Source organism: Polypterus senegalus, chromosome 11 (genome assembly GCF_016835505.1).
Source record: "Polypterus senegalus isolate Bchr_013 chromosome 11, ASM1683550v1, whole genome shotgun sequence".
In the NCBI taxonomy this organism is placed as follows: domain Eukaryota; kingdom Metazoa; phylum Chordata; class Cladistia; order Polypteriformes; family Polypteridae; genus Polypterus; species Polypterus senegalus.
Genome location: NC_053164.1, coordinates 151,390,589 through 151,406,800, shown reverse-complemented (window position 1 = coordinate 151,406,800; position 16,212 = coordinate 151,390,589). Strand labels below are relative to the sequence as shown.

At 37.8% G+C, this 16,212-nt stretch overlaps 1 protein-coding gene across 1 annotated transcript in view; it reads left to right on the top strand.

The window, feature by feature from the left end:
* Positions 1-412: 412 nt before the first annotated feature.
* LOC120539624 (transcobalamin-2-like) overlaps positions 413-16,212 on the top strand; it is a 51,229-nt gene continuing 35,429 nt past the window's right edge. The window contains exon 1 of the mRNA XM_039769907.1: positions 413-505. The gene's annotated coding sequence lies outside the window, so the exon portion shown is untranslated. The remainder of the gene's footprint in view (positions 506-16,212) is intronic.

Here is a 16,212-nt window from a genome sequence, read left to right as displayed (position 1 = left end):
ACCAAATCTTATTTTCCGTTTTCCTGTATGAATGAGCTCTCTTTGATGAATTTAAAGGTAACAAAACGTATAGAAAACACGCCACAGCGACTGAAAATAAAACTAACAAGTGGCAATTTTTCGGTAACATTTTACAAAAACGTTTACTGTCCGCCGTCAATCACTGAGAATCCCGGTAAAGCGGCTGTAACATGTAATACAATTGGAACACGCAGACATCATGACATCGTTGTGCGTGAGGAAATACAGGCTGCCGCACGTGTACTGACGAGGCTGAAGTTTACAACAGTTTAGTTTTACAAGCATTGAAATTTGCTTTTTAGTAAATATATAACTTTAAAAACCGCTTGCGCAGACCTGGTTTTAGGCATCAGGCAGGAGATAAAGGGTAAAGTTCCAGGTCAAATCTAGCAAAAAAAAAAGCAAAGCTTTGCAGATTTATGGGGTGTCGCATCCTGTCACAAGATCCCACTAAGTTTCTAATTCACGGCTGGAAAGCAGTCACGTAAGTATTTTCCTGCCTTCTATAAAACATTTTAAACGCGAATGGGACATACAGAGACATAAATCAGTGTTGTCGATCGCATGATCTTATATAATATGCTACCGTGGTTTTTCGTTTGTCTGTCCAGGATTTTAAGTCACCTGTAGCTCGCAAACCGTTTCACCTATTGACCTGATATTTGGTACACGTATACTACGTGATATGTGTATGTATATGTATATGTGTGTGTATATCTATCTATCTATCTATCTATCTATCTATCTATCTATCTATCTATCTATCTATCTATATATAGAGAGAGAGAGATATGTGTGTATATATGTCTATATTTGTATATATGTAAATATATATATATATATATATATATATAAACATATGTTAGAGATATAGATAGATATAGAGAGAGATATAGATATATATGTATATAAAGAGAGTATATAGTATATTTCTCTGATTTATATCATTTACTTGTGTTGAATTTCTTCTTTACATCCTACACTAGTGTGAACCTAACAAAACTTTACTTTTGCATCAATGTCTTCACTATTGTGGTAGAAATTTAACATCTTAATAGAATGAAACATCCTCTAGTAGGACAAAATCAGTAATCGGGCAGAAGAAAAGCTGTTCATTTTATCTTTTAATTCCTCCTTGGCAAACTGCCTTAGAGGGAACATTCATTAAAAACAGCATGGTCAGAATGACCAGAGAAACAAAGAATACAGGCTCATTTTATAAACTGTTGAATTTGCATACAGTGTCAATCAGCATATACATTTTACTCTGGTAGGTTCGTTGGTTTACACCCAAATGACTAATATAAAATTATAGTCTATTATATTCTGGTTCTTCTTATACCATTGAGATGAGCCACCACCCTCAATTTCTGTGCCTATAACAACTGTACATTCTGGTCATTTAGAGGTCATCTTCAAAAATACAATCAGACAAGGCAACAGAAAATACAATGCAGGAAAGTAATTGGTACTGGCTGTGTCAATTAGAAATTGACTCAAAAGAGGGAATAAAGTTAAAAATGAACTTGCAACAAATATTGAAAAAGAAAATGAAATGCAAAAAAAAATGTTTTATTTGATGTAGACTTTTGTGTTTTCTTTTAGTTTCATGAAAATCAGTTTCTTGCATAAGAAAATTGAGTAAAACTTCACAGGAAGCACATAAGGTTGGATATATAAAACATCATTAGAAAAAGGCATACCCCATTATGCTCGACATTTTACACTTACTCATTAATGAGATGTAACTATTATTATGTGAGGTTTCTAAACTCTTTTGGGGCACCCCCCAATGGGACAACACGGTGAAGAGCATCCCAAAGCATGATCACCGAGTCTGTGGAAGACTGTTTATCTGTTGCTGGAGCAACCACAGGCTCACAGTGCTGCAGTGGCTCGCTGCCAAAGCAACTCCGAAAAGATTGCGGTCAAGCCATAAGCGCCTGTTGTCGATGGGTGATGCAAGGAACATTATAAGTGCAGGGAACAGTATTACTTGGCCACTAACCTGTCCATGACCGTGCCTGACTGCTGTCTGTGTATAGGAGTAGTAGATCCCGCTACAATAAATAAACATGCTGTTCCTGTTTCATTTGAATAAATTTGTTTTTGCTAAAGTACTGAGACTCAGCCTTGTGTCTTGGGGTGCAAGACAGTGATTCACGCATTACAAGTATTATAGAATGATTAACTGGAAGTTAGTGGTTACCACTTCTGTCTCCTGATGGCCCAAAAACACACACTGCTTATGCAATGGCAAGAAGAAATATAACAAACATACAAACGAGTACAAATAATTACAAAAAAGCATCTTGCACAATAGTGAAAAGTAGTTATGAAGAACTGATTGTTGCACCACATATCAGAAAACAATATGCACATATTTCCATTCCCGTTCTTTCTTTTGCTAAACTAAACAAATCTTTACACAATTTGAAATTTTGTGTCAGATGAATAAGTCCTGCAAGTAACTGTAATTTCCATTGTCTCCTACAGAAGGTGAGTGAATTTAGGAAGTACTTTTATTAGTATTAAATTTATAAAATTAAGTTGTTTGTTCATTTTAAGTTGCCTACATTGACTAATCCAAAAGTCAGTCTGTGCAAGCAACTCTTCATCAAAATGCACATACAGTACATTTAAAAATATCTATACTGTAAAAAGATATCTATACTGTAAAAAGAAAATGTTGGAATTACATTATCTAGTTATTTTAACAGGTTCCATGTAAGCATAATTAATATGTATGACATTTTTGTAGCAATTTTACACATAAACTTAAGTTAGACCAACTTTCTTGTTATGTAGCCACAACATGCTTTGGTTTACTCAAACGTAAGGAACATGGGAATCCACCTTAATAAAAGGCTAAGTGTCTGTGTGTCTTTCCAGTTGCAATGTCCCTGTGATTCCAATAGATGGAGCGTCACAAACATTAACACTGCCTTTACGAGTCCAATACCAAATGGCATTTAACAGAGACATATTCATTGTATAGTACACTGCGGACATTGACTCTGAGGTCTACGTTGATTACTTTAATTTTAACCCATCTTAGACTGGAGCACAGCTAGTTTTAATAACTGAATATGTTCATATTTAACTACTTAAAATGACCCATTATAAATAACACATGCATTCTATAATCACAAACAATATAACATACATCCATCCATCCATCCATCCATTTTCCAATCCGCTGAATCCTAACTACAGGGTCACGGGGGGTCTGCTGGAGCCAGTCCCAGCCAACACAGGGCACAAGGCAGGGACCAATCCTGGGAAGGGTGCCATCCCACCGCAGGACACACACAAACACACCCACACACCAAGCACGCACTAGGGCCAATTTAGACATACAAGTTTTATTAAAACTGTGCACTGTAAAAATAGGTCAGTTCTTTATGCAGAGTTTCATACTATATGTAAATATATGATAGTCATGCACATAAAACTTGACACTACACAGCAAAGATTTTGCTTCTTGAACACTGTTGGGTGTTGGGTGCTGATCACGAATATCACATCAAAACTTACCCATCACGTACCGTTTCAGTTTTGTCATGATTTTTTTCTTATATTTGTACCCAAACATTTTTGCTCCCTTAAGTGACTTAACAACGGTTTGTGCAGCCTGGGCATGTTGGAAGCTGTTCTGTGGAAGTTGACATCCTGGGCAGGTCTGAACGAGCTTGACGCTGTCTCGGCATGCTATAAAGGTGGCTTGCATACACCGATCCTGCTCATTTGGTTTATATAGATAGTCAGTGTGTATGTATAGTATTAGTATAGTAAAGTATAGTATCTGTAGCAATATAACAGTAAGTAAGCTTGATGCTATAGACGTTTTGGTGTCGGGTGATATGTCTCGTCAATGTCGTAACAGCCGTGATACATTCTGCTATATCTGTGGCGAATATACAGTACACTTTGTACCTTAGAGACGTTTGTTGACTGCTCTTGTGAAGAAAGCTTATCATCTGTATTTTGGTTGCAAAATTGGTGATCAAGACAAGTAATGGGCGCCACACATTTGCTGACATGTGCTGTCAGTCTGAGAGCCTGGCTCCGAGGCACTTGAAAGACGATGCTGTTTCCTGTTCAGATGATATGGCGAGAACAGAAAGACCATGCGACGGACTGTTACTTCTGTTTGAATAATGTTTCTGGTTTCTCTGCCAAATCTGCCTTCAGCAATGAGACCCGTGCCACATGGTGATAGGCTACCAATTCCAAAACCACCAGAGAGGACTAGACCTTAGACGAACCAGATGAAGAAACTGCAACGCAGGGTACTGACCGTGACATTGACTCGAATTTTGAACGGTGCTCATCAGGCGATCCACATCTGATAACACTGTACGAATTGAACGATTTGGCCAGAGATTTGGGTCTGTCAAAAGCAAAAGCCGAGCTGCTAGGTTCGAGACGGCAGGAATGGTGTTTGCTGTCACCAGGTACGAAAATTTCTGTGTTTTGAGGCTGACATCATGATATAACCAAATTATTTGCACAAGTTGACAGTCTGTATTTCTGTTGTGACATTGAAGGATTGTTCTTGGCCTTGGGTTGTGATCACAACCCGGAAGAGTGGCATCTCTCTGGTCAATGTTAAGCTGGAAAGATGTTCTGCTACACAATGGCAACGTTTATCCTTCAGTGCCTGTTGGCTATGCAGCACACATGAAAGAAATATGAGAATATGGAACTGTTGCTGAGGCACGTCCAATATAGCAGGTAAAACTGGAATATCTGTGGAGATCTTAAAATTGTTGCTCTGTTACTAGGACTGCAGCTCAGCTATACAAAGTACTGTTGTTTCATCTGTGAATGGGATAGCCGTGCCAAATAGTCACACTATTCTCGACAGAACTGACCACTCCGTAAAAAGTTAGTTCCAGGACAGAAAAATGTGGCACATGAATCGCTTGTCGACCCAGCAAAGATATTTTTGCCTCCTCTTCATGTAAACCTGGGACTCATTAAGAATTTCATGAAAGCACTGAACAAGGTAGGCGAAGGTTTTCGTTATTTAAGACAGATGTTCCCAAGAATAACTGATGCCAAGATCAAAGAGGGCATTTTTGTTGGCCTCCAGATCTGACATGTTACGAGTGACAAGCGGTTTGAAGATCTGTTAGTTGGGCCGGAAAAAAATGCCTGGAAAGCCTTCAAAGACGTTGTTGACAATTTTCTGAGCAATTACAGAGCCTCAAACTACATTCAGCTGGTAGACAAACTTCTCAAAGCATACAAGACAATGAACTGCAACATGTCACTCAAGATTCATTTCCTCCACTCGTACTTCTTCCCCGCAAATCTCGGTGCTGTCAGTGACGAACACAGTGAAAGGTTTCACCAGGACATTGCTACGATGGAGAAACGATACCAAGGTAACTGGAATCCGTCAATGCTTGCTGACTACTGTAGGAAACTGCAATGTGATGCACCAGACATTGAATCAAAAGAAAATCGGGAGCAAAACACTTTTTTAATTCTGTTGAATTTAATACAGTGGTGCTTGAACCCTTTGTGAACCCTGTAGAATTTTCTATATTTCTGCATAAATATCAAACATTATCAGATTTTCACTCAAGTCCTAAAAGTAGATAAAGAGAAACCAGTTAAACAAATGATACAAAAATATTATACTTGGTCATTTATTTATTGAGGAAAATGATCAAATATTACATATTTGTAAGTGGCAAAAGTTTAACTTAGCAGGTGAATAATAACAAAATGGCTTTACTTTAATGGCAATTGTGTCAATGTGACAATCAAGAGGTTTATGTCAATATAGCTGCAAACAGCTGCCCAATACCAACAGACACCATCATTTTAAGTTAAATTAACTTAAATTAGATGTATAAAGTAAAAATTCATATTAGTATTTTTTCAGTGGAGGTGCAAACCATCTATTTAATTTAAATATAAGTTTTTCATCCAATTCAGTCTCATACTGTTAACACCAATGTGTAAGATACCAAGAGGTTGAGGTTGTATTAGTAGAGGCACAGATTCTTGAAGAAGCACATGTTAATGGAGACAAACACATCAATGACACTGAGAACCTCCTGTCACCACAACAATCAATTTATTGAACCAGAGAATATATCCAATTTCTTTTTGCTGTTCATGAAAATGGTACAGAACTTTAACACAGTACTGAAGAAGTAACAATCACTTATCCTCCTCCACCTATATGGCAAGACTTTGGTGATGCCGTTTAATGACAAGGAAAAGCTGTTGAACTCTCAGAATGTCTTGCCAAAGCACCATCAAAACAAGGGCTTCAAGCTAAGGACTGTACACTCCAATGTACACTCACAATTCAATACATTGGCATCTAAAGCAAACCAGGCCTGCCCATCTGTTTTAGCAGATCTTCAGATATATCTGACCTTGCAGCATATTTGGCATATCATGATCTTTTAAATGGAGGACTTAAAATGTATGGCAATCAGTCAGTAAATTACCTCTCCTGTAAATCTAGTTTTCACAATGCCACAAAAGGACTGAAACTCAAACCAAGTGAAGAACTAGACAGGCTTATTAAGTGGTTGGATGGTGAGTCACTGCAGCATGCTCAAAGCAGCAGAGCAGTTCATGTCCATCACAACTATCTGGCCTGAAAAAAACGTTACAGCCCCCCAGAAGCCTGAACTTGGCTTTATTAATACAGCCAAGGGAATAAATCCTATTTTGGAGAAGCCCACCCACAATTTTCATGAGAAATTGATTTCACTGGGCTTATGGTACAAAAGAGAAGAATCATATACAATGTCCTCCATTCTCATTCTTTTAAAATATTGTGTGTTGCTATGAAGAGATGGGAAACGACCCCAGCTTTGCTCTCCTAGCCTCTAGCGCAGGGTCATTCTGGAGTGAAATGTCCTTTTCTAAACCATGGAAACATAATTCTATATCAGTTAATAAAACAACTGTTGGTGACATTTTCTCAACCTGACTCCACTGAAAAATCTCTAGAGGATCCAACCAAAAAGTGTCCATTATAATGAGCTCCATGCTCTCAAGAAGTACAAAGATTAAAAAAGGCAATTTTGAAGAATGCAAGAACTCCCTTAAGGAGCACAGTATTTGTTTCAGATGAAACCACTTTGCTAAAAGACTGTAAAGCTATCATCCACTGTTCAGAATGTTACACTGACGGGCACATTTCAGCTCTCCATGCAGGTCCAGCACCCTGGATTACAAGAGAGCCTAAATTCTCTGCCAAAGAGCATGGTTGAGAGAAAATTGAACATGCTCAAACAGTGGCTACTTCTATATGTACAGAGGTTGGTGGGAAGAATATCCAAGGTTAGTCCTGTTCCAAAATATGCTTAGTAAATATATAGCCTAAGATGCACCCTGAGAAGAAAGTGAAAATGTACTCAATGCTAGATGATCAGAGCAATGTATCATTGGCAAGTTCTGCATGTTTTTGACATATCCGACAAGAAGAATGACACCTTATCTTTCACGCTAAAGACATGTGCTGGGATTACAAAAATGTCTCTAAATCAAAGCAGTGGACTCTTGGTGCAATCAAGTAATGGAGAGATTTAACTAACACTGCCAACCCTTTTTGAGTGCAATGTGATACCAACAACGGGCATAAAAATTCTTATACCTGAAGATACTCACAACCATCCTCATCCCAGAGTTATTACTAAAAGCATTCCACCTTTTCATCCCTGTGCTGAGATTATCCTGTTGCTTGGCAGAGACATTACTGTATATGTGCACACAAAGTAAGAAGCCAGTGCAGTGGACAAAATAATGCACCCTATGGTGAACTTTTGGATCTCGGGAGGGCCATTGTCTGTGATGTCTGTTTGAGGGCACCCATAAGCCCTCTTTGGGAATTTACAAAACCAACGCCCTTGAGAATGGATGTCCAAGCTACTTCAAACCTTCCTGCTTTCTGCGTGACAGAGAAGCTCTGAAGTGAGAAGTTCAAACCTACTTCTGTCACATTTACTAATCTTCAGTCATTCAGATGATGACAACAGGCTATCACCTTCTGTTGAAGACAAGTCTACCCTCCACATAATGAATACATAAATTTTCAAGGATACATTATATTTATTCAAGTACAACAATATACATTTATCCAAATACAGTCATGTTGTCTTCTTCTGGAATATCATCATAACTCTCCACATTCAATCCCTGAATTTCTTGCTACTCCAACCGCTTTTAGGATCCTTCAGGATCGATGTACAGTATGTACTTCGATGTTTGATGAATGGTTCGGCATACAAATGTATTCATGTTGTTTTTATATTCAAGCGTCGCATATTCCCCAAAGTAATTACACAATATATTTTAAAAGTCGCACATACCATCTTCTGTGCCTTTTTTTATTTTTTTATTTTTGCACCTTCACAATAGCAATAGAATAGAATGTACGGTGGCATTTTTGAGTCATAGAGAAAGAAAAATTAAGGACATAATGAAAATGTCTATTTTGTGATTAAAGTAAAAATTTCGGCTTTAAACTCAAAATGTCCACTTTAACCTCTTAGTTTTACTTTATCATTAAAGTAGACTGTCGTAAACGTCATCTTAAAACTGACCCAGTTGTTAATCTCTGGGGCTTCCTCCTGACCTGATATAATTATAATTCTTAGATTTATACTTTATCACTTTCATGATGAAATGCATTAAAATACGTATGTTACATTTTACAGATAAATCGTTTAATTTGTTTAAATAATTAATACTGTTAATAATTACACATATAGGGTGGCAGAGGGGTAGTGCTGCTGTCTCACAGGAAGTCGCGTCCCTTGTGATCCCTGCCTGGAGTTTGCATGTTTTCCTGGTGTGCTGTTTTCCATCCAAAGACATGAATGTTTGGGGATCTGGTGAAGCTACAATGACGGCAGTGTATGTGTGTGCTTGTGTTCACCTTGCGATGAGCTGATTTCCCGTCCAGGGATTTTGTTTCTGTCTTGCGCCTGATGCTTGCTAGAATGGGCACATCTTCGAATTGATGGATGTAATCATTAAACATCCTTTTCAGAGATATTGTGGCAAGGTGTCCTCAAAATTTAATGGATGTTTTGGGCACATGTGTCACATCGCATGAAGTATCAACCCAGCCTTAGCCGCCTTACTTTTCAGCTGACGATCTTGACTAGGGCATATTTTTGGGGTAGGGCTTATATTACAGAGCAGCCTGAAAATCATGCTAGGGCTTATTTTCAGAGTAGGTCTTATTTTCGGGGAAACATGGTAGAAAGGCTTTTCTGCATTGATGGCCTGAAATAATAATTTTCCTGTGTTTCTGGGGCCATTGATGTACTTAAAAGAACTCAAAATATGTTGGCTCAATCCAATCTAAGACCACTAAGATTACATCCTACACCACTGAAGTGATGCAAGCCTTTCTAGGACAAAACCTAGCCAGTAATCTCTGTGACCTTGACTTTGGCCAAGACCTGCCTTCCATGCAGTGCAGTCTAGGCCTTCAATGGGATTTAACAAAAGACACATTAACTTTTCAAGCAGCTGCCTGTGAGGAGTCCTTCGTGTGGTGTGGTGTGTTATCTACAATCAGCAGCCTGTTTGATCCCTTTGGATTTGCTGCTCCTTTATGCATACAAGACATGTTAATTTGAGAGAACTTACCTACAGTGCATGTGAATGGCATGGACTACTTCCCAGTAAGAAGCACAAAGAATGGTGGAAGTGGAGCAACTCTCTTGAACATCTTAAAGAACTGACAATTCTCAGGCTTCACAGATCACTTTCATCTTTGTCAACTCGAAAGAAAGAGATCTGAGATTCAGGAGGACTCTACATTAAAAAGCCAGACTGGAATTTTATAAAATGAATATTTGACAGGCCACAGTACTTCTGGGAGAATGTCCTTTGGACAGACGAGGCAAAACTGGAACTTCTTGGCAAATCACATAGGCTCTATGTCCATAGACGAAAGAAATAGGCTTTCAAAGAAAAGAATAACTACTGTGAAACATGGTGGAGGCTTGGTTATATTTTGGGGCTGCTTTGCTCTGTCTGACCTTGAATCTTTGTAGGGAACACTAACATCTCAAGACTATCAAGACATTCTGGAGTGAAACATACTGGCCAGTGTCAGGAAGCTCCGTCTCAGTTGCAGGTTATGGACCTTCCCACACGATAATTACCTAAAACACACAGCAAAAAGAACCCAAGGATCTCTAAGAACAAAACATTGGTATTCTGAAGTGGCCTTCGATGAGCCCTGATCTGAATCCTATCTAACATCTATGGAAAAAACTGAAATGTGCAGTGTGCAGATGGCACCCTTCAAACCTGGAGCAGTTTGCTCAGGAAGAGTGGGCTAAACTACATGTTGACAGGTGCAGCAATCTTACTGAGAGCCACATGAATCTCTTGTTTGCAGTTATTGCCTCTTAAAGTTGTACAATAAAATATTGCGATAATAGTCCCATTTCATTTTTGTCCATTTTCGTTTGTTATTATTTGAACTATTCGTTGAATAAAAACCCTAAAGCAAAGTTTGATTTTTGGTAAATATGTAATAAACAATGATGGGTTCCAGTTAATTTTGTCAATTTCAAGTTCTTTTAGAAACAATTGTTACTTTTTTGTGGAGGGATACCAACAAATTTGTCCACATCCGTGTGCTGCTCACTCAGAAAGTTGGAGTACCTTCTGCACTCCCAGCGTAGTTTAATGATGGAGATTTTTGTAATCACTAATGGCATCAAGTGCAGAACTTAGCCAATACGTTTTGGTAATGGTGGAGACAGGAATGCGTCTATAGCCTTCAGTGTCTTCACAAACAGAGTCATGAAAAAACAAATCTGAAGGAATGCAGTAAATATGAAGGACAACCAGGTTAAGAGGTACAACTAGCCTAATGGACTTGTTACAAAAATATTTTCCAATGATGACCGGAAGGTGAGGGAGGTGAATATTGTCAAAGATGATGCATGCAATTTTTTCCTGAGACCTGTCTCTGGGGTTGTTATCTGGCATCTGGGGACACAGATCAATGAATGTTATTATATTTTACATGGTTGAATGTGGAGTTTGCATTAGCGTAACATCTTACAGTTGCTGGGCAGTGAGCATTCTGCCCTCCATTTAAATTCTTTCTTGGGGGCCTCTAGTGGTTAGATTAAGTATTGCCTTACATTGTTATTAAGACTCCAATTTGAAGAAAGCAGGAGAAGCAGGTGGCAGATATGTTTCCATCTGCTCTTTATTTGCCCTTGCATAACCTGCAATATTTTTTTTTTTTTTCTATCAGGATATACACTGTTTTAAGTTTTAGTTGTTCATATTGCAGTTTTGCAAATGTTTTTAGTTTTGTATTGTTATTGAAATAAAATTGATGCCTAGTCTTATGTACAGGTATATGAAGCGGCAGGATGTCCTTCCCCTAAGGAAGGGTAAGATAAGTTTTGTAACTATAATCTAAACAGTTTAACGGGGTAGTGATGACAGATTATTTTGTATTACACTAGGGGGCTCTGCCCCCTGCTCGCTTCGCTCACCAACCCCCAAGCGGGCGCTACGTGCTAGCCACTTCATGGCTCTGCCACTCGCATATAGGGAAGCGGATGTGCAATTTAAACAGATTGTTATTTTCATGGGAATTGTTACATATGCTTAATAGACCTAAATATTTTACATTATAGTGAGTAATTAACCATAGTAAAAATAGTAAAATGTAATAAATTGAAATAAAATTGTTTCGAGTTGCGTTAGAGGTATTCGTTCAATTATAAGTTTCCATTCTGTTTGGCTTTGAAATTAACACGCAAATACTTTTTAAAGTTACACTTTTACTGTAAAACTTCATTAAAAACATTATTTGGAATTAACTTTTTGTCAATATTGCATTGAATTTTGATACCGCGTTTAGAATTACATCTTGACAACATATAACTGCCCATGGGTGAATATCGTTTCTTTCTCTCTAATAAATAAACCGACTTTTCTGAATGTTTGTCCCTGTGGTTTGTTAATTGTCATAGCAAAAGCTATTCTAACGGAAAACTGTTAACATTTTAATATGAATGGCATATCAAGATCTCCTTTGGTGTATAATGTTAACATTACATGAAGATGTACTACATTACCTTTCTTGTTGCCTGTTAAAATTTTATATGTCCAAATTGTTCAACCAATTTTGAATACAACTAATCTTGTCCTATTGCCTAGCTTATCACTCATACATAAATTACGCAATAACATTACTGTACTGCCTTCTATCAATAGTAATTCAGGTGGTGGAAGACTGGATGGTGTTAATGGTTGTAGATATTCTATGGGATATTGTAAGTTGATGTTTTAATCTTCTGCACAATCACCACCAACTGTTTCAGCATAGTCTATTGATACTCATTTAACCAATGTGCTGTGTAACTGATCAACGATTTTCGCGTTAATTCGTTTTACTTCGTTTCTTGGTGCTAGGATTGGCTGTGTAACTTATTTCTTCTTTTGATTACACTTCGGGATGAAATTCTTCAATAAGATTTGGACATAATAATTCTTCTTTTATTGGGAACTTAAAGTGAGGACAACGTAAAAATTGTAAGAGCTGAGAGCGCTGGAATAGTGTCTGACAAAATCATTCACATAAATGAGAGGTGAGAGGACTGTGGGTGTGGGCCGTTAACCGTAAATGGTTGAGAGGATGGCGGGACTTGAAAAAATCTCCTGGCAATAGTCTTGTCTTCTGGGACTCAAAAAATCTCTTGGCAATAGTCTCATGTCGTCTCAAGATTTTCTTTTACAATAGAGAAATGTAAAGTATGTTTAAGAATGTATACTGGCAAGAGTCTGGCAGACATTTGTTTTATTACAGTATCACACAACTTGTATTAAAACTAGGGCTGCTATTTGATTAAAATTTTTAATCTGGGTTATTCAAACAATTACACTTTTTAATCAAAATTGTCAGTACTGTTAGAGCTCATGTTGTGCTTAACTGTGTGATACACACAGGTCAACTCCACAACTGTTGCCTGAAGAAGAGAAGTTATTAATTAGATTCTCAATTAAATATGTATAGGTTATGCTTTTAAACAGCAAAGAATAGACTGAAAAAACTTTTAAATTTCAATTGATAGGGTCATTTATGCTGTTTAGCTGCTTAGATACTGTATGTATAGCACCTGCACTGTGCTGTTTCAGGTAAGATGTTCCTCCATGGGTGACCAATAAAGCTCCATGGCAAATGTATTTTTCACCAGGGACAGGGATAACCCACTGATAATTCCTTCTCGCATTTAAATCTATACCTTGACAGCCTCTTACGTTTCAACAGCTAATTTGCATTGTGTGTATTGTCTTATTCTGGATGTTACGCTATTCTGCACAATGTAACTTTTTTTTGTTTTTTTAAATGTCAATATGTGAATGCAGCTTAATGGCAATAATGACACTGATGTGCTATTTCACTCGGTTTACAGTGCTTGTTTGTCAGCATCATTAGCACAGCACTAAGTTGAGACTCAGTCATGCCACTTCTATTTGTTCTTATTCTCTATACTTTGAAGAGCTAGTGTATATATTAAAAGAAGTGAATGAAAATACAGGTCAAATCATGTTCTTTACCGATTTCAGTACGCTACTCTGTATTTTATGTTCCAATACAGGATGATTGCGCATTGAAAAGGGGTTGAATGGCGACTCTGCTAGTGTGTATGGATGAAGACCATTGTCAAGAAACAACAGAAGAGACAATAAAGCGCTATTAATAGACATTGATTTACTCGGTGCTGTTTCATTAAGTGTGAAGCACGGTCAGTTTGACAAGAATAAAATAACACATGTAGGAGTTGCATTAAAAAAAAAAAAAAAAAACTTCAGAAATTTTTCAAATGTTATTGGTGATTATAAGTCAGCAGCACTAATTAAACCTCTTGAATTCATCCACTGTCTTGAGTGTTTGTTGAAGGAGTATTTCGCTCTTTGCATAATTATGTATGTAAGTGCCTAATGAGAGCTTAAGAGCCACTCATAATAAGTTTGCTTGAGATGACTTTTGGGGTGGGTAATAAAAGGGGGACAGACTTTATAGAGTTTCTGCCTAAATCTAGTTTAGAAATTTTCACATGCATTAAAACTATAGCCATGAGGATTGGTGCGTTCTGTGTTCTAGGTATCAATCCCTAAATTGTATTTTTCAGGGAATTTCAATATTTCTATGTGGTTTGGCTTTATGTCATTAGCATGCAATATTCCTTGCTATAAACTCAAGGGTGAGAAGCTGTTTCCCTCTCTCAACTACTCCTCACAGAGACACTACAATACATTTTACCTGATGTGCAAGTTTTTAAAGTGTTCTTTCTCATTTTGCTCATGGTATACGTGCTAACATTGCATGCTACTATATCTACTGTATACTGGACAGTCTAATACTTCCAGTTCTCAAGATCATTCACACCAGTTCAGCCTGTAATATAAGTTACATATGGTATCTTTCAAATAGAATTAGAACAATTAGAATTAAGCAATTAATTCATAACTGCTCTTTAATGTTGTATCTTTACTCTAAATTTGAAATAGTTGTTGTGGTTGCTATTTTCATTTAATTTCCCTTCATTATAATTATGTAAGATTCTACTCATGAGTTCCTGTCTGCTTACAAGCAGAGTATGGGTTAAGAGAGTTGCACATCTCCTGTACGTAGAACATACAATGCACCAGTCCTCAGGGCTATTGTTTTAATGCATGTGAAAATTTCTAAACGAGATTTAGGCAGAAACTCTATAAAGTCCATCCCCCTTTTATTCCTTTAATTTCTGAAAATCATGTTTCTACAACCTTATATAGCTATATGATGGTAGAATGAACTTGTTTGGTGTTGCTTGGATGGAAGCTCTGACTTGAATTCCACATGGATTTTTGTTGTGTGTGGTGGTGTATGTGATGGACTGGGTCAGTTCCTAGTTGTTTTTGGGAGCATCTTGAACCCAAACTGTTGAAAATCATGAATCAAGATGAGCTGAGCAAATGAGGACACACACTTAAAGCAAATATTGGATGCATAAGTAACAAGAGCTTTTATTAAAATAAATCAAAAATTCAACATGACCGTACAATTAGTGCAGTGCATCCCATTCTTCAATAAATAAATGAATAGTCCATAAAAACCAGTGAATGTGGAGGTAAAAAAATAATCTGATAAAACAAGGTTAAAATCACTAGGCAAGATACAGTTCTAAAGAAACCTCAGTCCCTGGTGCATCCTTTGTAAGACGAACGACTTTTCTACTTACTGCATTGCCCCAAATGGGACCCTGCAGAAAAAGTAAACATCTTCCACAGAGGCACAGCCAATCTTTCCTCATAGGCTTGGGTCCTTGCTGTTCCACAGGCTCCCAGCAAGGCACCATACTTGAGCTTCATACCTCCCACTCTCGCGCCACTCCTTGGCCTTACATGAGAGCAGGTATTGGGTCACTCCAGCTACCCCTATAATCCTCAACCGAGTAGACCTCTTCAGCCCCCAAACGTTTTCCCTACACTGCTCCAAGGGGCTTTCCTCCTAGATGCCTGCCTCTTTCCTTCTTCGTGATCCTACCCTTTCTTTTCATTTTGTTTTCAACCTCTGATCTCTCCATCTGTCTCTTTCTCAGTCCTTCCTAATCTGCTGTGCCTGTTCCTTTATATCTAGTTTGTATGAATGGGTGCAGGTGTGATACAGTGTTACCTCCAAGGTATGCATGAAGCACCTGACTGATCCGCCAGCCTCCGCACATGTGTGCGTGAGCAACCAAGCACCCGCACCCGATTGGAGCCTGCACCTCACAGAGTACGATTATATATTCAAAACTTGCACAGCACCATGGACCACTGATCACAGTGTGCCTTCTCTCCTTTGGGATTAATTTCTGCAATGCTGTTCTGTGGGATGGAGAGAGGGCAATGCTTACCATTTGGTGAGTGTTTTTAAATGTATTAATGTTTTCATGGTCATGTCTGAGTTGCTCTAATTTGTATTTGCATGTCTGTTTAATAAAAAGTTTATAAAAAATGATGACTCTAAAATCTTCGCAGTTTACTAAGTCATAAAGTCAAATTGAATAGAAACTTGAGGTATGAACGTCAAATGTTTTGCTCATTTTTCCCACACTGGCTGAAAGTTGGTCAAAATGTAATGTACTGAAATTTGTTTGGTGTCACCTCAGTTTTTGGAGAATAAAGTGACAC